At 47.4% G+C, this 26,468-nt stretch overlaps 1 protein-coding gene across 1 annotated transcript in view; it reads right to left on the reverse strand.

Moving 5' to 3' along the window:
• LOC138472975 (gamma-aminobutyric acid receptor subunit pi-like) overlaps window positions 1-26,214 on the reverse strand; it is a 1,132,082-nt gene extending 1,105,868 nt beyond the window's left edge. Inside the window, exon 1 of the mRNA XM_069611405.1 lies at window positions 25,915-26,214. The gene's annotated coding sequence lies outside the window, so the exon portion shown is untranslated. The remainder of the gene's footprint in view (window positions 1-25,914) is intronic.
• Between the last annotated feature and the right edge of the window lie 254 nt (window positions 26,215-26,468).

Raw genomic sequence — 26,468 nt, forward strand, 5'->3', positions numbered from 1 at the left:
CTTCTAGAAGTTGCACTTAGAAATGTGCCCTATAACCTCCCTGTGAAAGTTGAAATAAGAAGTGCAGCTTGAAATTGCATTTAGAAGTGTGCCCAATAGCCTCTATGTGAAAGTTGAATTAAGAAGTTATTTTAGAAATTGTATTTAGAAGTGTGCCCAATAGCCTCGCTGAATCTAGAACTGTGCTCAATAGCCTCTCTGTGGAAAGTTGAAATAAGAAGTGCTGCTAGAAATTGCATTTAGAAGTGTGCCCAATAGCCACACTGCTTCTAGAACTGTGCTCAATAGCCTCCCTGTGGAAAGTTGAATTAACAACTGCAGTTAGATGTTGCATTTAGAAATGTGCCCAATAGCCTCTCTCTGAAAGTTGCATTAGAAGTGTGTCCTATAGCCTGTCTATAAATTTGGAAGTGTGCCCAACTGCCTCGCTGTGGGAAGTTGAATTTAGAAGTACACTGAGAAGCTGCAATTAGAAGTGTCCCCAATAGCCACTCTGTGAAAGTTGAATTAAGAACTGGTGTTAGATGTTGCACTTAGAAATGCCCCCAATAGTCTCTCTGTGAAAAGTTGAAATAAGAAGTGCTGCTAGAAATTGCATTTAGAAGTGTGCCCAATAGCCTCGCTGCATCTAGAATTGTGCTCATTAGCCTCTCTGTGGAAAGTGGAATTAAGAACTGCTGTTAGATGTTGCATTTAGAAATGTGCCCAATAGCCTCTCTCTGAAAAGTTGAAATAAGAAGTGCTGCTAGAAATTGCATTTAGAAGTTTGCCCAATAGCCTCGCTGCATCTAGAACTGTGCTCACTAGCCTCTCTGTGGAAAGTTGAATTAAGAACTGCTGTTAGATGTTGCATTTAGAAATGTGCCCAATAGCCTCTCTGTGAAAGTTGCATTAGAAGTGTGCCATATAGCCTGTCTATAAATGTATAAGTGTGCCCATAGCCTGTCTATACATTTATAAGTAGGCCCAACTGCCTATCGGTGTTAGTTGAATTAGAAGTGTGCTCAACAACCTCTCTGTGAAACTCAGATTTAGAAATAACTAACAGTATAGCTGTGTAATGTAGAATCTAATTTAGACCCATGCCTAATACCCTCCCTGTATAATGGTGAATTGAAAGAAGTCCACCACTTCTGTGCCCTATTGAATACCATTGGTATAACTAGCAGTATAGCTGTGTAATATAGAATCTAAAGTGTGACTAATAAATCTAATCCCCCCGCTAAGCAAATTGAATCTAGAGGCCGACCAAATATCTTCTCTGTGTACAGGTCAGGTGAATTTAGAAGTGTACCCAATAAACTAAAATCATCTCTGTCTACAATTTTATCTAGAAACCACCAAATAGTCTAGAACTTAGAAGTGTACCCAATAAACTAAAGTCATCTCTGTCTACAATTGTATCTAGAAACCACCAAATAGTCTAGAACTTAGAAGTGTACCCAATACACTAAAATCATCTCTGTCTACAATTGTATCTAGAAACCACCAAATAGTCTAGTATCGCCTTGAGCAGTGAACCTTGAAGTGTGCCTAAAGCGTGTCACCACCGACCCTAGAACTACTATCAGAAAGCCCTCCTAAAATCAACCTAAAAGCTTGCACCAATCATGAGTGCACACACTCCGCCAGAGTCTGTCAGAAACAACCCCCGTGGGCCACCCCCACTCTCCGACCTGCCTTCCCTCCCGTCCCCCCCTCCCAAACCTCCCCACCCTCCTCCGCACTCCCTGCCATTCCCCTCTCCAAACACCAAGCCAGGGGAGCGCGATGGCGAGCCACTCACCCTAAGACCACTCATCCCCCGAACCCCACCCCGACCCACCAACATTACCCATACCCACTCCCCTCACTATCACAACTGGCACACCCCACCCTGCAATCACCCACCACCCGCCCTCCCCTCATACCTCTGCCACCTCCCCCCCGACCACACCCTTTCCCCTCCCTAAAAACTGCACACCTAGCCCTAGCAAGAACCGAAGCCGCCTCCCTCTCCCCCTCCGACCCCCCTACTCTCTCTCACACACCAATTGCAGCAAAGAAACTAAAGAGGAAACGTTCCTGGTCCCCCTCAATCTCTCAGCACTCCTCGCCTCCCCTCTCTCGACCCATCACCTCTATCCCGCAATCCCCTCCTTCCCCCGTGGCTTCTCCCTGCCTGAAACCCCTCTCCCTCGATTTCTCATCAACTACAACTGAAACCCCTAACCGCCAACACCCCTCCTTCAAATCCCCCAACCCAAACCCGATCATCCTATCACACTCAGCCACCCAACCCCCCCCCCCCGAAGCCTGCCAATCTCTCGGCTCGCTCACTATTCCCATCTAACATCACCCATCCTACCCCCCTCCCTCCACTCTCTCCGCCACCGCCCCATCCCGCTCCAGCACCGAGACCATCCTTGGCTGCCGATGTAAACTGTATCCTATTTAACGCCCGATCTGTAGCAAAAAACAGACATTGCATCTTTGACCTCCTCTCCTCTGTCAAACCAGACCTAGTTTTCATCACTGAAACCTGCTTCTCTGACGACTTCGGTCCAATCGCTAATGAAGCCTTTCCCCCTGACTACTCCCTCATCCCACTGAACCGTCCGTCCAGGGGTGGTGGGGTAGCATTTGTCTTCAAATCCCTCTTCCGCGCCTCAATCATGGACAACCAACCCTCCATTCCATCCTGCGAATCTCTCCTCATAAAACTATCCCTCTCCCCGTCGCTGTCACACAGCTTCCTAATAATATACAGGCCCCCTGGCTATGATAGACACTTTGCAAACAACCTTTGCGATTCTATTGCCACCCTCCAACTAAACCATCCCAACCTCACCCTTCTTGGAGACTTCAACATATGGCTCGACATCCCCACCAACCCAATGACACACTCACTAGTTGACGGTTTAGATGCAATTAATCTCCTACCCCACATAAACGGCCCGACTCACTATAAAGGACACACTCTTGATGCCATCTTTAGCTCCAACATCCTGATTCATCTAAAGCCGCCCACCCCTATCATCTGGTCCGATCATTTCATTCTCTCGTTCACCATCCACTCACACGACCCCCTTCCCGTACTCGTATCTAGTCCTCCGAATATACACAAATGCTGGAAGAAACTAATAATCACCCCGGACCTAGCCGAGTCACTCCTCTGTCTCCTCCACCAACCTGCCGTCCCAACAACCAACTAACCCCTGAGGCCTTTGATTCATGGCTCAACGCATCTCTGATGCAGCTCACCCCCTCGTGCAAACCATCAACCCGCCGTGGCCTTTTCCCCAGATGGTTTACTCCCGAGTTGAAGACCACTAAACGAAAATACAAATACCTAGAACGCAAATGGCAAAAAGAGAAAACCCACGAGAGCAGGACCACCTTGGCCCGTCACCTGTATCGGTACAAGGCCGAAATCCGGAAAGCAAAAAAAGCCCACTACAACTCCCGAATCCTAAACTGCAAAAACCCAAGCAAAGAACTTCACAAAATTATCTCCGAATTCACCAATCCGGCCTGTAACACCACCACCCCGACCCCGTCACAATCGCTGTCTGACTCACTCTCCCTCCACTTTCACTCCATAGCTATCGAAAGGACAAAAACTCTAACCACCAAACTGGCTCTCCTACAGCCACAAGGCAATCCACCACCCGTACCGGCCAGCCAATCAGCGGCGACCTCTACGCAACCGACATTTGAATCCTTTAGCTCAATATCACCGGAACAATTTCTCAAACTTCTATCTGCCCACAAACCATCTGGATCACCATTGGACCCTTGCCCAGCCACAACCCTCTAAGAAATGTTTGCTTCCACCTGCGCAGGAGAACACGCGAGATCTATCATAAATACCTCCCTTTCTTCCGGCATCTTTCCAGACGCATTCAAAATGGTGCACGTCAAACCTCTAATTAAAAAACCTTTGCTCGAACCCAAAAACTACCGCCCCATCTCAAACACCAGGTCCCTTGCCAAACTCATTGACCGAACCGCCTCCTCCCAACTAAATGCCTTTGTTGAAGCCAACAATCTCCTAGACCCTGCCCAATCAGGGTTCAGGACTCTTCACGGCACTGAAACCACCCTAACCTCGATCTGGGATGACCTTAAAATGACAGCTGACTCCACGGGATGAGCCGCACTAATCCTTTTTGACCTATCGGCCGCCTTTTACACGATCAATCACTCAATCCTCCTTGACCGCCTCCACTCCCTAGGAATACGTGGAACCGCCCTTAAATGGATAGCTTCATTCCTCAAAGACAGGCACCAAATAACGACACTCTCCAACTTTACATCCCAAGCCCGACCAGTCGACACAGGAGTCCCACAAGGAGCATGTCTATCCGCCCTCCTGTTCAATCTCTACCTGATCACCCTCCCACCAATAATCCGCTCACACAACATCCTGTGTTACAACTACGCCGACGACACTCAACTAATTCTAAAATTCTTGAACGCGAAACCTAACTCCCAACCTGACCTAGCATCCTGCCTCCTCAACATGGAATGCTGGATGACCCAAAGCCACCTCTTCTTAAACCCCTCCAAAACAGAAATCATGGTTTGTGGCAAATCCGATCTTCTCCCGCACCCACTACCCTGGCCACCCGCCATGGGCAACTCACTGACACCCTCCAACACAGTGAAAAATCTTGGTTGCACCCTGGACTCTGACCTAACACTCTCGCGCCAAGTCAACAATGTCTCAAAGTCCTGCCACTACCACCTCAAAAACCTTAGGCGCATATTTCCATATCTCTTATTTCCCAACAGACTCTCTGCGGTCCAATCGATCGTGATATCAAGACTCGACTACTCAAACCCCCTATACCTCGGAATACATGCCTACCAACTAAATAAACTCCAAAGGGCACACAACGCGGCGGCCAAAATGCTACTTGCGCTCGGTCCAAAAGACCACGTAACACCAGCCCTTAAGACACTGCACTGGCTTCCAGTAGCCCGTAGGGTGCCTTTCAAAACCCTATGCCTCTCCCATCGAGCACTGCATACAACTGGACCTCAATATCTTCAAGACAAACTAATACCTTATCATCCCACTCGCACCCTAAGATCAAGCTCAGCCGGCCTCCTAGTAATTCCTAAGACAAACTCAGTCAGGTTAGGCGGATCTTCATTCACAGCCTTAGCCCCAACCCTATGGAACTCCCTGCCACCCCACATCCGCCTTACTGAGGATTTAACGTCCTTCCGCAAACTTCTGAAAACCTGGCTCTTCCCCTAAAACCAACCGGTTTCCAAACGAGCATCATCACAATAACCACCGACCCAACAAACTATCTGAAGCGAGAAATTGACAGCTAACAAACTCGAATGTAAACTAAGAAAGACAAACAGATCTAAACGAGTAATGTAGATCAAAACAATGAAGTGGATAATAGGAATAAATCAGTGTGAAAATAGGAGATCTAAACTGATGAAATGGACACAATAAATGAGGAGGGACGTAGTAGGAAGATGAAATAGTTAGAATGGATGAAGTGGATAGAACAGATGAATGCACTAAGTGTAAGAGCGCATGGATGGAAGAACAACCGACTTGAAAGACCAAATGAGTATGGAGATCGGATGGAATAGATGAATTTACTAAAGCCAATAAGTGTGTAGAGTGGGTGGTTTGTGTAGAGCAGACCAGCGTGTAGAGTTGTTGAGTATGTGCAGAGTTGATGAATACGTAAACACAGAGAAGAAATTACAACGCAGAAGGGCGTAGAACTGATGACTACACTGAACGCACGAACGTATCAACCATATGAACGTCTTGACCAGACGAACGTGTATGAGCGAACGAACATGTAGAAAGGATGAGCGTGGAGAGCGGATGAGTGTGGAGAGCAGACGAGTACGCAGTGCATACGAGTGTGGAGTACGTACCAGTGTGGAGTGCGTACGAGTGTGGAGTGGAGAGCGGATGAGTGTGGAGAGCAGACGAGTACGCAGTGCATACGAGTGTGGAGTACGTACCAGTGTGGAGTGCGTACGAGTGTGGAGTGCGTGCGATTGTGGAGTGCGTGCGAGTGTGGAGTGCGTGCGAGTGTGGAGTGCAGGCGAGTGTGGAGTGCGGGCGAGTGTGGAGTGTGGAGTGCGGGCGAGTGTGGAGTGCGGGCGAGTGCAGACGAGTGTGGAGTGCGGACGAGTGTGGAGTGCGGACGAGTGTGGAGTGCGGGCGAGTGTGGATTGTGGGCAAGTGCAGACGAGTGTGGAGTGCGGACGAGTGTGGAGTGCGGACGAGTGTGGAGTGCGTTTTAGTGTGGAGTGCGTTTTGAGTGTGGAGTGAGTTTTGAGTGTGGAGAGTGGACGAGTGTGGAGAACGGACGAGGGTGGGGAGCGGACGAGGGTGGGGAGCGGACGAGTGGGGGGAGCTGCTGAGTGTGGGGTGTAAGAGGATTCAATTCAACACTACAGCTAAGTCAACGCCTAGTCTGGAATACTGAATGAAAACCCTTATTGATATATCTTTAGGTCCAGTTCATGCGTTCTGGATGACTACCCTTGTATAACACCCCTCTCTTGGAATCCCCCTGACCCCACTGAGCCAAGAAGTAATTCTGTTTTGCAAGTTTAAAAGGTTTATTTGATAAATTAAAATATATATCACACTTTTTAATAAATTAATAATTGAATATCACACTTAATCTGATATGGTAAATATTAACAACGGAGAATCTGGCACTAGCACACTTCTTTAATCACTAATGAGTTGACATGAAATGGATAAGGTAGCACACTGGTAAATAGGAACAAAAGTATAATGTGGTAGAGGATGCTTTATGTAGGCTCAGGTGGATGCAATATTCAATGAATGCAGTACAGAAAATACGCAATATGATTTCAACCAAACAATGTAATCACTTTTCTCTGGCTACTCCCCTCCCCCCCTTGATGCAAGGCAAGGAAATGGAAGGAAAACACACAGTTCTCAGAAATGCAATCAACTGTAATTCAGTTCAATCCAGCAAGCTTAAACAGAAGTTTGAAAACACAGGCAAATGCTTTGATAGGTGCTAGCAATGAATGAGAAATATGCTGGAAACGCTCTAAATTCCCTTTTAGAGGTTCAGGATGAGTGGTATCTAGTTAATATTAGTCCAGGCTCACACTAGCAATGATGCAGGGATAGTTAGCAGGTTAAACGAATTTCTGGCAAATGAAATCAGGCAGCAGCAGTTTTTTTACATGTGAAGAAATTGCAAATCGCGGCAAAATTCGCGGATGCGCCGAGCGCTATTACAAAGGAACTGCAAGGACTATCTCTACCGTTTTGGGGTCCTAGGAAAGCCTGGGATCTCAGCTTCCAAATGAAAGTTATTGCAAGTCTCTAGCCCAAACGGTTGCGGAGATATGAGTAATTTAGTAAAGGTCGTTTTTGGTTTTGTAAATTTTAAACGCACACTTTTTCAAAATGACAAATTTTACTAGAAATGACAGGTGACAGATAGGAGGCGGTTCTACTTAGGTTAAATAGATTGAATTAGATGAATTTAAACTAAGAGATGTGTTCTGAGTTTTGCTAAGTACTCACAAGAGATTTTGAACAGGAAAGCGACTTGGTCACGATCTTCAGTCTGGTCAGGTCTTTCCGGATTCTGCTCACAGCGCCTGGTCTGGTCTCGGCTAGGCACAGCACTGCTTTCTCTCTGGTCTGGTCTCTGCTAGGCACAGCACTGCTTTCTCTCTGGTCTGGTCTCTGCTCTGGATAGATTGAAGTCTCTAGTTTGGCTTTCTGGAGTTTGATGGAGGTAAGTATGGATTTTTCCGGCAGGGCTTCCAGCGGCAGATGAAATTGAATGTCTCTATGTGTCCTGACTCTCTGCTTTTATCTGTTTCTTGAGAATGGGTGTGTGTGTTGCATCACTAGACTTGCCCCTCTCATTCGTCATTGGTCAGGCTTCCATTCCTCCGCTTGATTGGCAAACTGAACTGTGAGTCAGATTGATGTCATTTTATGATCTCTTGAAACAACCTCCCTTATCATCTGTGCACCCAAATATATATATGATCAAAATCCATACTTCAGAGTTACACAGTTGTTTGAAATTACATATACATGGTGTGGCTGAATTTAGCCATGTCTATGTCCAAATCTGCTCATTCTCAGAGCTTGCATTCAAAGAGTGTACATAATTGACTTTTTAACTGCTTTTTCAATTTCCGACATGGACCCAACTTTACATACATGTGTGCAGGGGGTAGGGACATTAACTGATGAAGTTTCAGATTTTTAACATGCACACATTTAGAGTAATATCCACTTTTCCGCTAAAACCCCCCTGAACATACCACCGGTTCCTACCACGTCTTAAACTGTGGGCAGAAAAATCACAAGAATTATGGTATCATTTATAAAATTTTCACATGTCCGCACTATGAATTATCCCCCTTTTTATAAAACCATATCCTTGCTGCAGGGGTGTGTCTTTTCAGGTCACATGGTACAGAAACCAGTCTTTCCAGTTTCTGCCAAGCCAGCTTGCTTCTCACAGGCAGTGCCCCTCCCAGCTTCTCCAGGAGGAAGCCACTTTTTACGACGTCTGTAATAAAAACCTTTGCCTGAGTGTCGAGGGCTTTGTTCACTCTCTGGCAGAGCACAGGAAATTCAATTATCAGATAGATGGCATATCCTTAGTGTGGGCAGCAAAAGGAACATTGGCCTGGGAACATAGTTGTGACTCAAGTTTCACTCCTGATGGGATCCGTTGCTAGGCAAAATCAAGTTCCTTAAGCCAGACCTTCAGCTAACTTTTTGTTGCTTTTAAAATAACTTGTAATTTTACACATGCAGCTAGAATGCTGATTCTAAGTGCAAAACTATGACATTTCAACAGTTACAAAGGCATGTGACACCAAACATAGGTCACTCATTTAATTTAACATTTTCGATTTTGGTGGTTTTAAATCCAGTTGCAGTTAGGCTTAAGCTGCTGACTCCATAGCATTTTTGTTATAAGCATTGTTTTTGGGCTCTTCATTTCCCAGATTTTGTAGGCACACAAAACTCCATTCTGCCAAATGTCTGCTGGTGTTCAGTGAATATTTTGCACATGTTGCAAGGTTTGAAATAGGCATTTTGCTTGCCTTCAGAAAAACACACAGTGGGTTTTAAAACGCCGGCTTTTGGATAGTGGTGAGTACTGGTACTGCACCCATTTTTGGGATTTTCTTGGATTAATGCATTCTAAACAGGAATGGTTCTTACATGGTAGTAAATCCTTGCTTAACATTGTTTTGATGGGGCTCCTTACAGTAAGATGGTTATGTGGAACCCCACAAAAAGGGTTGAATCTTTAAAGTGGTCCAATGAGTCACGATTTCAGCAACTTTTTGACATCAGTAAAAGTGGATTTTGTTAACAAAGACCTTTCTTTACCCTGGTGTGTGGCAAGTTAGGTAACCATTTTGGTGTGCGCACAACTGCGCAGCTTTCCTGGATTTCGGCGCACATGTGGGTTTTCCGCCATCTTGAATTTCCTAAGCCCACAGCACCAAATGTTGTAGCAGGGTAGCTTAAACGTGGGTCAGGACACCCTACAAGCCCCCCCACGTGACTGCACTTTGAGTTTGGGTCGATGGGGAGTCGCGTGCCCAAGGGTTTTGACCCACGCACCGGTCTGTCCGCATAATCTTCTTCCTCTTCTGTAGATGGCACAGTTCAGCATCTTCTTCTCCATCCGGTCAGATCGATCAGTTCTCCTCGCCGGTCCTGATGGGAAGATTGGGCGGTACCCCGGGCCCGTTGTGTCTTTGCTCCCGGTCTCCGGATCGTCCTTCTTGGTCATCCTTCATGGTTTCATCTCTCCTAGGATGATAAAGGAAGAGCGGCAATATCTACTCATAGACGATTTTTTTTCCACCACTGTTGAGATAGTGGGGCAGCATATGCATTTCATCGTAACGAAATATTACATTCTTATTTTGAAAAAAAAAAACAGCATCACTAGAGACAGTTTCATGTAAATCACAATATTTTAGAGACTAGATGTGGTAGGTTTTATGATTGGAACTGAATTGGTCTGATACAGTACCCGCTAGGATTCCAGAGGATTCCTCCAGTTGTTGCAGAGTGTGCCTGGGATGGCAACATTTCAACTGGTTTATGTGGACCCACTTGTCTTCCCCCTCTGCCGAACCACCTTTGGGGATGCGGATCTTGTAGGCCACAGGGGAGATCTTATCGACGATCTCAAAGGGTCCCTTCCATGTAGGCAAAAATTTGCGCTGCTTGGCCTGGTTCCTTTGGAAGTTGTATAGATAGACCCGGTCTCCCACCTGATATTCCTTCCTGGAAGTTTTCAGGTCATAATGGGTCTTCATGCTATCAGTCGATCTTTCTAGATTCCGCTGAGCATAAGCAAAAGCATGTTGGAGGTGTTTCCTTAAATTCTCTACATACTCATGAGTAGTGGAGGCATTTATCAGTGTCTGCTCTTGGGTCCTGTAGAGCAAATGCTGCGGAAGCACCATCTTGCGCCCAGTCATCAACTCAAATGGTGACATTTTGGTTGCAGATGAAGGGGTAGATCTGATGGCCATTAGGACCAGAGGTAATCGGATATCCCAACTTGGCCCAGAATCTGCCACAAACTTCTTTAATATGCTCACAATTGTCCGGTTATATCTCTCTACTGCCCCAGAAGAAGCTGGTCTATAAGCAATATGCAGCTTTCTCTTGACCCCCAGTATCTCCCACATCTTTGTCATTACTTCACTGGTGAAGTGGCTACCTCTGTCTGACTCAATCCTTTGAGGTAGACCAAAACGGGAAAAGATGTGGTTAATCATCAAGGCCGCTGCAGTTTCTGCCTTGCAATTTGGGGCTGGGAGACATTCCACCCACTTGGTAAACAAGCATGTCACGGTCAACATGTACTTATTCCCCCTAGCCGAGCGAATCACAGGGCCTACAAAGTCGATTTGTAAATCTGACCATGGCAGTGTCATTCCCCTCTTTTGTAAAGGCGCCCGGTGTGTGAGGGATGATGGCTGAAATTGTGCACACACAAGGCAACCCTTCAGGTACTGGTCGAGGTCCTGCCCCATGTGTGGCCAGTATGCAACCTCTCTTAAGATTTCCAATGTTGTGTGAAACCCCCTATGACCGGCAGTGGCCGCATCATGGGCGTGACTTAACATCAGGCTTCGGAATGAGGTAGGAACCACCCACTGATCGTGGCCAGCTTTGGATTTCCTTACCAACAAACCGTCTTGGATCCGGAACATTTTGGGACATTTCATCAACACTCTTAGGTCCTCTTTCCCAATGTAATCGGTATCCGTCAGGGGAAAGTTCTCAGGGTCCTCAAGGTGCTGGTAAAATTTACCAATTATTGGATCCCCCTTCTGAGCAGTAATCAAATCAGCATCAGGGGTCTCCTTACTCCATTGTGCAATTGAGAGGTCGTTGTGAGCATTTGTCTGGGACCTAGTGATGGCAGTGACCTGGATTTCCCCCAACAGGGACTCAATCTCAATTAGATCCCCTTGGATGGCCCCGGTTTTGGCCAGCTGATCAGCTAAGTCATTTCCAGTTTTGTCTGGTCCCTCTACTTTGGAATGACCCTTGATCTTTTTCCAGTAGATGGTCATCCCATTCGATGTGACCAGATCATCAATGTTTTGGATCAACTTCCCATGTTTCAAGGGTTTGTTGTTAGCACATAACATGCCTCTGGATTTCCAATTAACCAGGTGCTCCACGAACCCGTTCCGTACATAATCCGAATCTGTGATTATGACCAGTTCGTGGAGTTGATGCTGGACAGCAGTGAGGATGGCCTGATGCACAGCCATCAATTCTGCCACCTGACTACTTCGGGGACCAATTTTGTATCCAGCGGAGGGTTCTGGGGACTCATTCACCCATGCATTCCCTACGCCGGCCACCAGTTCTTTCTCCCCGTTGTTGTCAACATGGTAAGAGCATCCATCCACATAGACAGTGGGCATTCCCTCACACTTGTCCTCTTCAAAGACTTTGTGTGGGGAATTAAGGTATGCCTCCATGTTGTCCTTTATTTTTAGACTTTCGTCCTCGAGACAGTTTTCTCTGGCACAATCATGCAAGTCAGCCAGACCTTGCGCGAGGGGACTCTTCTTGTTTTGGCCATATCTGACCTCCACAGGAAAGCCTTGCATTGACAGAATCCAGGAAGTAATTCGGGAATTACTCACATTTCCGGCCCGGATTCTGTCACTTTGGAGATATTGCAGAGGCTGGTGTGGAGTCTCCACTATGATGTGTTCCCCCTGGATAAACGGGCGGTAAGTCTTCAATGCCCACACCGTTGCCAGGAGTGCCTTCTCACAATCGTTGAATTTTTCCTCCACAGAGGATAAAGTTTTGCTCGCATAGGAGATTACTTTATTGACCTTGTCATGCTTTTGATATAATACTGCCGTCAAGCACGTATTAGAGAACCCTGTCTCCAGGAAGAACTCCTTGTTTCTGACCGGGTAAGCTAGGCAAGGCGCTTGTGAGAGGCTTCTCTTGAGTTGTCTTACTGCCTCGGCTTGTTCTGGACCCCATTCCCACTTGACCCCCCCCTTCAGGAGATGAATCAGGGGTCTGGTGATCTCTGCGTAGCCCTCAATGAACTTTCTGCTGTAATTAGTCAGTCCAAGGAGGCTCCTTAGTTCCCGCAGAGTTGTGGGGTCTTTCAGTTTCTGAAGTGCTTCCACTTTCTTTTCCTGGGGACAGAGGCCCTGAGGAGTAATCTCATGCCCCAAGAAATTAACACGGGTTCTACACCACTGTGCTTTCTGAAAGGAAAGTTTTGCTCCGGCGGCCCTCAACTGTGTCAGAACATAACGGATCTCCGCTATGTGTTCCTCCACAGATGAACTTTTGATGAGGACATCATCTACATAAGCCAAGTTATCCCTTGCACCCAAGTCAGGCATGGCCTTGTGTAGAAAAATGTTGAATTCATTGCCGGAGTTGAGGTATCCGAAGGGAGTCCGGGTCCAGGTGTACTGCTGGCCCCCAAAGGTAAAAGCCAGCTTGTATTGGTCCTCCCTACTGACAGGCACAGTCCAGTATCCATTGGTCAGGTCTATTGCAGTGAATACCTGTGACCCCTGGATCTGGGCCAGCCCTTGGTCAATGTAGGGCAGAGGCCATCGGGAAGTATGGACCCGTTTGTTGAGCTCCCTGAGGTCGGCACAGAGTCTCCACTGGCCGTTTGGCTTCAATATTCCCAGCACCGGATTATTGAAGGTGCTGTGGACTGGACGGATTATTCCCCGGGACTCAAGGTTCTTAATTATTTCAGTAAGGGACTCCATTGATGCGAGAGGCAATCGATATTGCTTCACAAACACAGGAGTCATGCCAGGGTCAGTGGGGATTGTTGTTGTATGGATGTCAGTGCGACCACAGTCATATGAGTCTACCGCAAAGAGATCTTGGAAATCCAAGAAAACTTGTTTCAACTTTTGCTTTTGTTCCAGAGTCACACAGGCAGGTTGACTCTCTCTTCCACCATCTGCCTGAAGCCTGGAAAGACTTCTGGTTTGGCTATTTCAGCGGCCTCCTCCAGCTGGGTGGAGAAGTCCCTGGTCAGAGTGCTGATTTGGACCGGAGGCTTCAGGTGGGAAAGGCAGCCCTCATGTACCTGGAAAATCACCTCATCCCTCCTGAAGTCACAGGTCACATCTTCCTTACCATAGGGGCAGGAAGTGTACACCAGGAAGTTCCCCCCATGCCGGGTAAAAATCCTGTCTGGTGTTGCGTTGTCATCACTGTCACTGTCAAAACAGTCCTTGGGGATGGGTCCTAACAGTTCATTTACAAGATCAATGGAGAAATGTCGGTCATCAACCGCCATTCCAATAATGGTGCCTGCGGCTAGAGTAATACTCTTTAAGTCGCTGTTATCCACCTCTATTAGAATGGGGTCATGTTCTATGTTGACTAATGGAGTCGGGTTTACCCCCAACCCTTGCTGTTGGAGAGAAGCATTTAGATGTATGTAAGCATCAGGGTTTTTCAACTCTTGTCCCCTTTTAACTTTCACTTCCAGGGAGAATTGTCGGGTCCTTTCTGGGATGGTGACTTCCTCTTTAACCTGAATTTCAACTGCATAAGGTAGCAATTGAGCTGACCTAAATGCTTTTTCTGGATCATCAAAGCCCATGGGATTATCCACTAATCGGGACCAAGCTTTGAAGTTTATTAGGTCCAAACTAATGGCAAAGCGATTGAGAATGTCACTGCCTAAGTAAAAGGCGGCAGTGAGGTCTCGCACGACCCAACAATTATGGACTATGCTCTTGTTGCCAATGGAGATTTTGAGCATACACCTGCTTGGCAGGAGATGTTTGGAGTCAGGTGCTTCCAGGTCCATTTCCCATTTGTCTATCAGTTTGAAGGTGGGAATGGCTGGATCTTTTGGGAGTTGGCGGAACATGGCTTCGCTGATGAAGCTCTTACCGTTGTTCACACACACTCGAGCGAGAACAGAGTCCTTCCCATCATTTAACTGAACAGGGATGAACAACTGCTCTCCAATTTGCTGAATATCAGCCAGGCTTTGAGCTGATTTCACATCTTTCTGGACTATAGGAGTGGGGGTTTCTGATTGTGGATTAGTATAGAATTTCAGAGTGTTTCCTTCCAGCGTGGAATACCACTTTAGACTGGAAGGAAGGTTGATTTTCAGAAATAGAGAGGACCCCCCATCACCAGTCTGTTGTCCTACTGCTATTACCGTCACGTCTGGAATTTGGTTGTTCTGGAAGTGAAATTCTACTTGGTCAGATTTTTGTTCAACCATGTGGCATGTGCCGTTTAAACTAACATGGTTGACACTCTGTTTTAATTTTATGGGTCGGCTAGTCTGAGTCCAGAGGACCTTGTTTACGCAATCTATTAGGGGTGACAACCTTCTCAGGAGGTCATTCCCTAGTAAACAAGGGGTGCCCTCTGGGGTCACAACTATGACCGGGTGTTTCAACTTATGTCGCCCGATCTTAATGTCCAAGTCTGCCGTCCCCTCGACGGGAATTTCCTTCCCGTCAAAGTTCTGCAGTTGTCCAGGAAGAGAGGTGAGAGGAATTTGGTAATTCTCTCCCCTTCCTGCATTCAGTTCGTCAAAGGCCCTTCTGGACAGAAGGGTAGCTTGAGATCCAGTGTCCACCAGTGCTGAGATTGTACCCTGCCCCTGTACTTGTACCGGGGCATAATATCTTCCCTCCTTCTCCTCAAGGGGGCACAGATAATGTACATTTTTGGACAACTGGTGGGCTAATTTTCTGGTTTTGGACATCGCTAGCGAGGAGATTTGGGCAGAATTCTGTGGAGAGTCTTGGGAATCTGAAAGAAAAAAATTTGCAACTGGAGATCAGAGCCATTGTGGGTTCCCCTGGCTCCGTTTCTGGGCCGCCCCCCCCTTTTTGGAGGCAGTCGCCAGGATGGGTTTGAACCAGGGGATTTTCTTGCTGTTGGTTCTGGGATGAGATGGTGGGCGGCGGTAGCTCAGTCTCCACATCTCCCCAGTCTGGATTTGCAACCCTAGGGACCCATTTTTCTTTGGGAGGAGTTCCCCCCTCTCTGAAGGAGAAGATCCTTTTCCCAGGATCCTCTGAGGATCCCTCTCCCTCAAATTGGAAGATCTGTACCTCCTCCTCAAACTGAGTCTGTTTGGGTCTTTTGTTTCTCCTACCCCCCCTCTGCTCCTTAGGAGGCAGACTTTCAGGGGCAAGAGATTTTGTTTCCGGTTCCTGGGTTTCCAGGGGCTGTTTACAAGTGAGGAAGGAAGCTTCCTCCAAGGCTTTACACCCCCCTTCCCTTTGTGCCTCCTCCCTGGGAACCGGTGATTTATCGGGGTGCTGCCCCCGTCATTGTTCTGGAGCACCAGGTCCAGAGTTGGGTGCGTTCTGCGCCGGCATGCTGATCTGAGGGTTCTGCTGTGCCCTCAGTATATGACCCATATCCCGCGCCATGTTTTGAACCTGGCGCTCTAACTGGGAAACCCGCTCAGGCTGATACGGGGCCCTGTTTTCTCCCCTGGGTTGATCCCGGGAAGGGTAGCTGTCCCTCCTCTGGTAGTACCCCTGGTTGGGAAGATTTTGGTACCCCTCCACCCTTGGCCTCCCCTCTCCCGGATTCAGTGGTCTGGGCTCAGGGAATTGAGGAAAGAAGGATGGATGATTTTGGGGTTGGAAGTCGGGTGGATATCTGGGGAAAAAGTTCTGCCCAGGGTTTGGTAAATTTCTGCCCTCCTGTGGGAAGTTTGGAGGGAAGTTCCCTGGGTTAGGTGCTTGGCTGGATCCCCCCCCTTGGGCTGGAGGAGTCCACACATAACCCAGGATGGGTCTGTTACCTTTGTAGCGAGGACTTACATAGTCAGGAGAGCGAGGGACCCCATTTGTGGGGCTGCCTCCCTGGCTCCCTGTCTGCGACTGGCCCGAGGACCTTCTGGGCCTAGCATTATTAGGTGCAGGTAGGTTTTTAGGCCCCCCCATCTCCAAATCCAAAACGGGGGTGACCTTTACCTCTGCCACCTTGGCAGCAGCAGGGGTGCTGTTGGCTTTGGGGTTTTTCTGGGCATTGCTTTTATTTTCTATGGGCTTCTGCACCTCATAGATGCGGGTAGCCTGTTCAATGACCCAGTCTAAAGATCTTTTCTCGTGAAAATCCCTCACGAGCTGGGTCATGATATATTTGGGCAAGGCATGGAAAAACGTGTTTATAAATTCACGGCTATCCGTGCGCACCCTTCTTGTGGTCTGTGCAAAAGCCCGCTTTAACTCCTGCACAAATTCTTGTGGGGCCTGATCCTCCCCACATTGCAAATTGTAGGCTGCCTTGCGAGCCTCTTGAGGATTTCTGTGAACAGAAAAATGTTTCAGGATGGCCGCCTTATAGGTGGACCATCTTAAATGATTTTGGTCCTCCAGCCCCGCAAAGAAACTGGAGTATTCCGGGGAGAAGGTCCACTTTACATATTGAATGCAGCTTTGGCTGTCCTTCAAATGGAAAGTCTCCATCATTTGTTCAAACAACTCTAAGTGCTCCCAAACAGAATACTTAGCGTTCTTATGGTAAGGCGTGATGACGCTCCTGATCGCCTTAATCTGCTTTAAGGGGTCCTTGAGCAAGGCCCTTTTTGCCTTATTGGCCTTTTTGGTTCGGGTAACCCTTGTCCATTCTTCGTCGGACTCAGAGGCACTGCTCCCAGAGGTTCCCGTCTGTTCTTCCAGGTTTTCCCGGATTCTGCGAGCCTGGGAATGGCTGGCAGAATGTGGGGACCTGGTCTCCTGTGTCCTGCGCAGTTCAGAGGAGTCTTCAGATTCCTCCTTGCTGTCAGGATTTGATGGGTACCCCCTCCACTGACCTAACTGGGCAGAGGTTTTCAGGATGCCCTTAATGGGCCTACTCTCCTGGGGTTCCCCACTGAACTGTATTGTACTTGGGTGCCCATACCCGGATGCCCACCCCTCCATTCCTGAGTGGTACTGGCCTATGAGCCCCATACTCTTGGCTGGATAGTGATCTGCCATCCCTGCGGCCCTGTGCTCATGTGCGCCAGGGGACATGGGGGTGGTAGAGTCCAGGGACTGGGGGAGATGAAGGCCCCTGGTGTTAGGGCTCCTGCGGTTATGGTCAGGAATCTCTCTTTCCCAGCGGACCTCATCTCTATCCGCCCCTGCTCCCTGTTGCAATGCAAGAGCCTGCATTTGTGCTTTCAGTTCCTCTGTTAAGGCCTTACTCGACTCTATCAGTTTCTCCTGCATCGCTACCTGTTGCTGGAGCCTATCATTGTGTTGACAGAGGGCCTCATTCTCCCTCTGTGCTTCCTGGTTGGTCCTGGAGAACTGGGCCAGTCTTTGCTGCAGGAGGTTTACCTCCTGGGCAATGTCCCTATTGGCCTGCTCCTTTCTTGCTAGAGCATCTTCCACCCTTCTGGTGTGCTCTACCAAGTTCTGGTTTTCTTTTTGGAGATCACCCAGCCCCTGGTGGGCCAGGTGATTTTCTTCCATTTTTCTTTTTAAATGGCAGACTTCCTGGCCTAAGGCGTCTCTTTCCTGACTAAGAGCCTGCATTTGTGCCGCCAGGTCGTCCCTTTGCCTTTGGAAGGCACCAGCTTTCTGGCGCTCCTGATCAAACTCTGCCTGGGTATCCAGGTCTTTCAGGATCAGTTTATTGCTCTCCTCTTTCTCTCTGTCTAGTTGGATTTGCAGGGTGGCTACCTGCTCTGTGCATGCCCTGTTGAAATTGATCTGTTGCTCCAGCTTTTTCTGGCTCTGCAGTAAGGAGTCCAAACTGTCTTGGTGCTCCTTCTGCAGGGCCAGAAATCTAGTATCCTGTTCTGACTTTTCCTTTTGCAGCACATCCATATCCTCCTTTATTTTAGTAATGTACAGTCTGCTGTCATTTTCTGACTCCTGGCTCCTCTGCAGCCTCTGCTCAGAAGAGTCCAGATCAGATTGGACCTTCTGTAATGCCATCTGTTGCCTATTTGCCAGATTTTGGCTTTCAGCACATCTATCCTGCATGTCTCCCATATATAGGTACAGGTATGCTGCTATCCTGGCGATCTTATTGTGTTCCTCTTTGGCTTTAGGAGCCATATATAGTTCACTCAGGGCCACATGTAAGGGACCCTGATCTCTATATATATCTGACCCTGTTTCAGTGACCTGTTGTGTGATGGCCTGCAACCACACATCCTGGCCCTGTTCGGTCCATTCACCTCTCACAAATAGCTTATGCAAGAGGTGCTCTCTGGCTATTTTCATGTCTACTAAGGTCGTCATTCTAGAGATTGGTCTCTGTCCTGACTTACAGAAGTTAGTATTTTATTTTTGCAGAACAGAACTTTTCTTGGAGTGTCCCTTTCGAGGAATGCTTCACAGCGTAATGCAGCGTGGTGATCCGACCGGATGTATGTATCCCGTCAGTTAGCACACTGTATTAAGCTGCACAAGTGGTAAATCTAACCCAAACGTCCGGCTCGAGCCCCCAATTTGTAAGAGGATTCAATTCAACACTACAGCTAAGTCAACGCCTAGTCTGGAATACTGAATGAAAACCCTTATTGATATATCTTTAGGTCCAGTTCATGCGTTCTGGATGACTACCCTTGTGTAACACCCCTCTCTTGGAATCCCCCTGACCCCACTGAGCCAAGAAGTAATTCTGTTTTGCAAGTTTAAAAGGTTTATTTGATAAATTAAAATATATATCACACTTTTTATTAAATTAATAATTGAATATCACACTTAATCTGATATGGTAAATATTAACAACGGAGAATCTGGCACTAGCACACTTCTTTAATCACTAATGAGTTGACATGAAATGGATAAGGTAGCACACTGGTAAATAGGAACAAAAGTATAATGTGGTAGAGGATGCTTTATGTAGGCTCAGGTGGATGCAATATTCAATGAATGCAGTACAGAAAATACGCAATATGATTTCAACCAAACAATGTAATCACTTTTCTCTGGCTACTCCCCTCCCCCCCTTGATGCAAGGCAAGGAAATGGAAGGAAAACACACAGTTCTCAGAAATGCAATCAACTGTAATTCAGTTCAATCCAGCAAGCTTAAACAGAAGTTTGAAAACACAGGCAAATGCTTTGATAGGTGCTAGCAATGAATGAGAAATATGCTGGAAACGCTCTTAATTCCCTTTTAGAGGTTCAGGATGAGTGGTATCTAGTTAATATTAGTCCAGGCTCACACTAGCAATGATGCAGGGATAGTTAGCAGGTTAAACGAATTTCTGGCAAATGAAATCAGGCAGCAGCAGTTTTTTTACATGTGAAGAAATTGCAAATCGCGGCAAAATTCGCGGATGCGCCGAGCGCTATTACAAAGGAACCCCAAGGACTATCTCTACCGTTTTGGGGTCCTAGGAAAGCCTGGGATCTCAGCTTCCAAATGAAAGTTATTGCAAGTCTCTAGCCCAAACGGTTGCGGAGATATGAGTAATTTAGTAAAGGTCGTTTTTGGTTTTGTAAATTTTAAACGCACACTTTTTCAAAATGACAAATTTTACTAGAAATGACAGGTGACAGATAGGAGGCGGTTCTACTTAGGTTAAATAGATTGAATTAGATGAATTTAAACTAAGAGATGTGTTCTGAGTTTTCCTAAGTACTCACAAGAGATTTTGAACAGGAAAGCGACTTGGTCACGATCTTCAGTCTGGTCAGGTCTTTCCGGATTCTGCTCACAGCGCCTGGTCTGGTCTCGGCTAGGCACAGCACTGCTTTCTCTCTGGTCTGGTCTCTGCTAGGCACAGCACTGCTTTCTCTCTGGTCTGGTCTCTGCTCTGGATAGATTGAAGTCTCTAGTTTGGCTTTCTGGAGTTTGATGGAGGTAAGTATGGATGTTTCCGGCAGGGCTTCCAGCGGCAGATGAAATTGAATGTCTCTATGTGTCCTGACTCTCTGCTTTTATCTGTTTCTTGAGAATGGGTGTGTGTGTTGCATCACTAGACTTGCCCCTCTCATTCGTCATTGGTCAGGCTTCCATTCCTCCGCTTGATTGGCAAACTGAACTGTGAGTCAGATTGATGTCATTTTATGATCTCTTGAAACAACCTCCCTTATCATCTGTGCACCCAAATATATATATGATCAAAATCCATACTTCAGAGTTACACAGTTGTTTGAAATTACATATACATGGTGTGGCTGAATTTAGCCATGTCTATGTCCAAATCTGCTCATTCTCGGAGCTTGCATTCAAAGAGTGTACATAATTGACTTTTTAACTGCTTTTTCAATTTCCGACATGGACCCAACTTTACATACATGTGTGCAGGGGGTAGGGACATTAACTGATGAAGTTTCAGATTTTTAACATGCACACATTTAGAGTAATATCCACTTTTCCGCTAAAACCCCCCTGAACATACCACCGGTTCCTACCACGTCTTAAACTGTGGGCAGAAAAATCACAAGAATTATGGTATCATTTATAAAATTTTCACATGTCCGCACTATGAATTATCCCCCTTTTTATAAAACCATATCCTTGCTGCAGGGGTGTGTCTTTTCAGGTCACATGGTACAGAAACCAGTCTTTCCAGTTTCTGCCAAGCCAGCTTGCTTCTCACAGGCAGTGCCCCTCCCAGCTTCTCCAGGAGGAAGCCACTTTTTACGACGTCTGTAATAAAAACCTTTGCCTGAGTGGAGAGGGCTTTGTTCACTCTCTGGCAGAGCACAGGAAATTCAATTATCAGATAGATGGCATATCCTTAGTGTGGGCAGCAAAAGGAACATTGGCCTGGGAACATAGTTGTGACTCAAGTTTCACTCCTGATGGGATCCGTTGCTAGGCAAAATCAAGTTCCTTAAGCCAGACCTTCAGCTAACTTTTTGTTGCTTTTAAAATAACTTGTAATTTTACACATGCAGCTAGAATGCTGATTCTAAGTGCAAAACTATGACATTTCAACAGTTACAAAGCCATGTGACACCAAACATAGGTCACTCATTTAATTTAACATTTTCGATTTTGGTGGTTTTAAATCCAGTTGCAGTTAGGCTTAAGCTGCTGACTCCATAGCATTTTTGTTATAAGCATTGTTTTTGGGCTCTTCATTTCCCAGATTTTGTAGGCACACAAAACTCCATTCTGCCAAATGTCTGCTGGTGTTCAGTGAATATTTTGCACATGTTGCAAGGTTTGAAATAGGCATTTTGCTTGCCTTCAGAAAAACACACAGTGGGTTTTAAAACGCCGGCTTTTGGATAGTGGTGAGTACTGGTACTGCACCCATTTTTGGGATTTTCTTGGATTAATGCATTCTAAACAGGAATGGTTCTTACATGGTAGTAAATCCTTGCTTAACATTGTTTTGATGGGGCTCCTTACAGTAAGATGGTTATGTGGAACCCCACAAAAAGGGTTGAATCTTTAAAGTGGTCCAATGAGTCACGATTTCAGCAACTTTTTGACATCAGTAAAAGTGGATTTTGTTAACAAAGACCTTTCTTTACCCTGGTGGGTGGCAAGTTAGGTAACCATTTTGGTGTGCGCACAACTGCGCAGCTTTCCTGGATTTCGGCGCACATGTGGGTTTTCCGCCATCTTGAATTTCCTAAGCCCACAGCACCAAATGTTGTAGCAGGGTAGCTTAAACGTGGGTCAGGACACCCTACAGGGGGGAACGCCTGAGTGTAGCGAGCAGACGAGGGTATGGAACGGATTAGTGTATATGGAGCAGATGAGCGTATATAGAGCTGATGAGTGTATGTGATACAGATGGATGTGTGAAGCAGATGAGTGTATGGAGCGGACAAGCGTATGGAGCAGATAAGTGTGTGGAGCGGACTTCCGCATGGAACAAACGAGTGTTTGAAACACTTCCGCATGGAACGAACGAGTGTTTGAAACAGATGGGTATGTAGAGCGGATGAGTACATTGAACAGATGAGCATGTTGAACGGATGAACAACACATAGAGCGGACGAGTATGTTGGGGGCGGATGAGTGTGTGGATAGGATGAATATGTATACCAGATGAGTGTGTAGACTGGATGAAGGTACAGAGCGGAGGAGCGTACAGAACTGAGGAGTATACAGATCGGACGAGTATACAGTGCGGATGAGTGCGTAGGCAGACGGGAGTACATGCGCGTGGTAGACTGGAGTGCACGCGCCGGGAGGACAAGAATGCATAGCGCACGCATGTGGAATCCATGAGAGCACGCACAGCGGCACACTGGAGAATGAGAGATAGACCAGTTCACGCAAGGCGCACTTGAGAGTAAGTATGTCAATGCATGGAACATTTGAACGAGCATATATCATACCACACCCCACGCTTACTCTCTTCTTTACACCACCACTCAAATAGAACACAGGGATACTATGACACCATTCGGTATAACTGTTCTCATACCAACATCTCCCGCTCTCCCCCCATCACTCTAAGTAAACGCTGCTGGCTCCACACCCCCAGCTAGCCGTTTCTCCTCAGGCCTAACGCAACCACTCTCGGTCGGGATAAATCCCGTCAGAGCGAACACATACTCCTGATCTCTCGACCACCACACCTACCGCTAAGAAGCAGCTACCACACAAACTCTGCACCAGCTGCACACATACCTGGTGCGCACACGCACCATTGGACTCTCTCTGCTCTCTCTCTACTGACTCGAACTTCGGTTCCCAAGGGCGTTCAACCTACCAGCGCCTTCAGACCATACCAATGGTATATAAGGTGCTATATAAATGCAAAATAACAATAACAATAACAATTGTTGATAGTTTCCCATCTGCAAATGTTTTTATATAAACCACGTGATGTCAGGAACAATGTGGCTTCGATAGCTAGAAAGCAAACATATGAGTTAGCCTTATACAAATAGCATTCGCAAATGGAACACATTTTCTCAACTAGTTTGCAGTCTTGTACTAAGAGTAAACATTCTCGAATGAGGTCGCATTGAATTTGTGTCACAAAACAGATGTCGGTTGCATTAAATAACAACAACACTTACAACATTCTACAGGGTGTCACGGTGAAAGAAGACTAACAGCACTTTTAAAATATTCGGTTGAGTGCCTTAACCTAGAAATAACGTGTACTATGGTGAAAAAGTGTATGATTATATGCCAGTGTTTATCTAGGGAGAGCCGAGGTTGCTTTATCCCGTGCGAGCTCTGGGGTGTACATGCGTGTAGACACGCGTAGTTGCTAACAGTGTGTGATTGCTGGTAGGTACCCACACACTGGACACAGTGACAGCGTATCTGTGTAGAGAAGCATTGCCAGGCTGTTGACGACTGGGTGCTCTCGGAAGAGGATCCCCACTAAGCACATGCCTGTTGCAGGGGTGTTGCTAGGTCTGGAAAACACCTGGGGCTACGCTGATGTTGAAACTGTTGGGACTGGGGGCTAGCTAGCCTTTTGGCTGTAGCTCCTGAGATTCTATCCGGGGCTACAACCAAAATACCATGGGCTATAGCCCCCATAGCCCCCCCCCCCCAGCAACGCCTCTGGCCTGTTGCATACCAATCCACGGTGTACATATTAGCTAACCCCTGAGAGAGCTCAGACACGCCACAAGCTTTCGCCCTGCGTCACTAGCGCTTCCTTTCTACAGTGTTGATCAAGTTGAAATGATGATTACTTTGCACAGTGTGTCATGGTTGCCACGGCCCCTGGGCTCGGGTATAGGCTAGCTTCAGTGAACTGCTGTGTCCATGTGAACCCAAGCAGTCCCCATACAGGAAAGACGTGTTGGTACAAAAAAAAAAATAATCAAGCACTGATCCACGAAATGATCAATATCAAACAAGTCGTTTTGCAACAGCTGGTAATCACAGCCTCGCCCTCACAACATCACCTTGTTGATACGTGTAAGAAAGCTTACAAGGGTTGGGGTACACCTGAAAACGTTGAATTTACTAAAGCGGACCTGAATGAAGCGGCAGAGGTCAGACGCCAGCAGGGTGCGCAGTATCCACCAACCCCCCTTCCCCCTCCCTTCCCATGAGCACAGCTCTGCCGAGCCAATGCATGCATGTCACAAGTTCCTATGGTTTCACTTGCTTAATTTACAGAGGCGAGTGGGGGGCGGGGCTGCGGGGCTATAGGTAATCGGGCCCACTGAGATATAGTGCTACCCATGAACATCACGAGGCGCACTTTGAGTGAATGACGGCACGGTGCCTCGTTAGGATCCATGCCCGCGCATACGGCGTGCAGCTGTGGAGGCTGCACTTCGTGTGAGAAGCCCGTACACTCGAAGGTCAGGTGCACCGTGCATTCCTCCGACCGCTCAGCACTCAGCAGCCCATCGGTCCGGATCAGAGACCTGTTTATAAAGTCTGCTCCCCAGTGGACCATGTGTGCGCCATCATTCATTTCCACGCATCTGCCCTTCGCTCAGCAGGCCCCTGCGCTCCCTGGCTCAGCTGCACAGAGGCTGCTCCCGGCGGGGGGGGGGGGGGGGGATACAGCCGATTACCGCGAAATTCCCAAACACTAATCCGGTGAGTGCGCGCACATAGAGCTACTCTCTGCATGTCAGTGACCCGTGGAAGGCACGCTCCCAGGCACTACTCCCGGGAGTATGAGGCCGGGGAGCATACAGGTGCGAAAGGGGCGAGCACACCTGGCAATGATCTAGTAGTCCCTTTGTGTAGGTGTTTATGAGCGGAACTGCTCAGGAGCACCAGAAAAAGATCGCCCAGCCCCTTCGTCTATAGGAACCCTACTCACAGCACAGGGAAAATCATCCACCAGTCCGTATGTGCATGCGATCCCTGCTCCCAGCACATACACACGATATACTGCCCCCCTATGTGTATACGACCCTGCTTACATCAACACCAGACAGATCTACCAGTCCGTCTGTGTGTGTGTGTGACTACATATACCCTACTCACAGTACGTGTGTGTGCGTGCGTGCGTGCGGTCCCGGCTTATAACCTGTAAAACATACGCCCTAACCCCTATGAGTATAAGACCCTGTTCACAGCCCCTGAAATATCTACAGGCCCTTATGTGTATATAAGGACCAGACTCACATCACCTGAAAAAGATCCACCAGCCCGTGTGTGCATAAGGATCCGACTCACAGCACCTGGAAGATCTGACAATCTCGATGTTTCTAAGGACGCTGCTCACAGCACCCGAAAAATACCTAACACCCCCTCTGTGTGTTAACCTGCTTATAACACCTGAAAGCGTTCTACACGCCCCTCTGTGTATAAGGGTTCTGCTCACAGCACCCGAATAATATTTACAAGCCCCTGTGTGCCCGATGGACCAAGATCACATAAGAGTATGGGACGTTATTACCCGAAAAAAAGCACATTGCATGCAGCTATGCAGAGCGTCCTTTGTTCCAAAGCGCTTTGAAACACATTGTGCCTAGGCGCTATATAAATAAACGATCATATCATATCCTGACACGTACCTAAGTGGAGGGATGTTGCAAAGAATCGTGGCGCGGGCTGTTGCACAGTCGATCGCCGGGACCCGGCTGGAGCAGCCCCTTCCCCGTCCCCCAGTGGGTCTCCTGGCAGCTATAGCGGGGAGTTGCAGCGCGGTGAGCAGAGCGTATCTTCTGTGCAGGGTTCCCAGTTAGTGGGTCTGTATGTGGGACAGCGAGATGAGGAGGGGGGCGCCGGGCTATGGTAGGGGGTCTGGGGGATGGTGGAGACGAGAGGGAGGAGGATTCACCAAGGAGCGGACGGTGACGGTGGTGGACGCGCTGTGTAACCAACAGCAGTGCACGAGCGACGAGCTGCCTCTTTAATCTAACCAATGACCATTTCATTAATACTATCCGCGTGTTGTTTATTTTGAAATCATCTTGGCATGAAATTCAGATTATTCACCCGGACTGAATCTTTATATAATGAGTAGAATAACCCGAAAAAACGTCACCAGAACAAAAAAAAAGGTGTAGAGTTTCCAATTAAGCATTGAGTTATGTTTTGTGTTCTCTACACGTAGAATGGACAACGT

This window comes from Ambystoma mexicanum, chromosome 8 (genome assembly GCF_040938575.1).
Source record: "Ambystoma mexicanum isolate Mex_15411 chromosome 8, UKY_AmexF1_1, whole genome shotgun sequence".
Lineage (NCBI taxonomy): Eukaryota > Metazoa > Chordata > Amphibia > Caudata > Ambystomatidae > Ambystoma > Ambystoma mexicanum.